This window comes from Egretta garzetta, unplaced genomic scaffold (assembly GCF_000687185.1).
Source record: "Egretta garzetta isolate BGI_Z169 unplaced genomic scaffold, ASM68718v1 scaffold7, whole genome shotgun sequence".
Classification (NCBI taxonomy): Eukaryota; Metazoa; Chordata; class Aves; order Pelecaniformes; family Ardeidae; genus Egretta; species Egretta garzetta.
The window spans coordinates 3674283-3676111 of record NW_009260350.1 but is presented as its reverse complement, the minus strand read 5'-3'; positions in this window follow the sequence as shown (position 1 = coordinate 3676111).

Sequence of the window (1829 nt, the reverse complement as noted above, 5' to 3'; positions counted from 1 at the left end):
ATTCCAGCTTCGGGTGCCGCTAAGGCACCAGCCATGTTTCACACTATCATAACAGCCTTAAACATTTGCACCTTAGACCCCTACTTTACGATGTAAAGTTATGTTACAACACTGAAGCATATGACCTTAAAAATGTCCTTAAGCTCCCGTGATTTCACCTTCCAGAAACTGAGCTACAGGCAGCCAACAGTCTTCTCAGAGCAGAGTGGGGAGCCTGTGCCATAGAGAGGGAGCAATAAAGTCACCAGTAAAGCCCACCTGCCCCAGTATGGTTAAAAGCAAATTCTGGGAGGGGCTTTTTTGGGTGCTGAGGCAGAGAATGTGGGGCTGGAGGGGAGTTTGAAGGGTCATCCCGTCCATCTCCTGGCCTCCAACAGGGCTTGGGCTTCTTCAAGCATCTTCCAATGTTGCTTGCCGCTGCTGGACGTTGCACTCCTGGTGTTGTCTACCCTCCGGCCGGGCTGTCCTGCCAGGGAGAATGCATTTTTCTCAGTGTCTACCCTAAAAAAGGCTTTGCCATAACTTCAGCTCCAGAGCCGGGATGGTCCCTGACACCGCTTGAGAGCTGGGATGTGGTTTAAGACGGCAGCCCAGCATACGAGGGAGGGATTTTGTTTGCTGGTTCAGGCTCCCCGGCTTAGTGGGTGTTTGTCCTTGATGCCTCCCAGCCGCAGATCCCCGTCCTTCTGTGCTTACAGCAGTAAAGCCTCCCAGCGTCCCCGGGGGCAGCAGTTAATCCCCTGCCCTGAAACACAGAACATACTCACCGTGCGCTCCCAGATCAGGCCCCAGCGCGCTCCATCGCTGCCTCAGAGGAAGACTTCAGCCGCGGTTTAACAGCAGATCCAGAAGACACCATCTATCCAGATCCCATAACAACGCTATCCCATCGGACATGCATTTATTTCTCGAACCTCAGGCTTCCACGCTTCACCTGGAGCTCCGTGCCAGCCAGCACCTCCAGCACTGTGGGACCAAGCACGCAGAGGTGCCACCCATCCTTGCTGCCACCGCTCACTGGCTTCGGGCCTGTCACCCCTCCTTGCATCTCTCGTCCCCACCATGCATTTCAGGATGGGGAGCGCAGAAGCCCGGCGGCAGTGCCCCTGTGGGAGGGTCCAGCGGCATGAGCTGGGTGCCTGCTACGAGGTCAGCCCCAGGCAGTGGCATCTCAGGGGCGAATGAGCCCCGGCATGGGGGTGCCCCAGCCTGCCTGGGGCTGGGTGTTATTTAAAAAGAGATGAAAACCCAGAGGACGCTTGGCGGGGGCTGCAGAGAGGGGCATGGACAAAGCGAGGCCCCCACGTTTGGGCACAGGGGGGCTTCAGAGGCAAATTCGTGGCCCTTAGCCCCGGGCGATAATCCACCTCGGCACCCTCACCATGCTGAAACCAGGCCCGGGGAGGGGAACCAGACCCCAGCCGTGCCCAGGAAGCTGCTCCCTGGCGGGAGGCCGAGGCCTGAGAACACACGTGCCCATGCGGGGGCCATCGCTGTCCTTTGGGGCTCCCGCTGGGGCTCGTCCTGCCCTGTGCCGCAGGGGCTTCTCAGAGCAGCATCCACCTTGGAGCGGAGGAGCGGGGGGATGGCCGGGAGCGGAGGGATGCCACCAGGCTGAGGTCACGGCCTGAAATACCCAGAGAGAGGGCCCCCGTGCCAGGCCAGCCCCCCCGCCGCTGCCAGGCCTTTGTGGGCAGCATCAAAGCCCCCAGCCCCAGCGCAGACACTGCCCACGGGACCCCCCTGCCCAGTCCGGCTCCAGGGACACCCAGCAGCAGCTGGCCGTGCTCCCCGGAGCCGCCCGGCACCGGGACAGCACCACGGAGCAC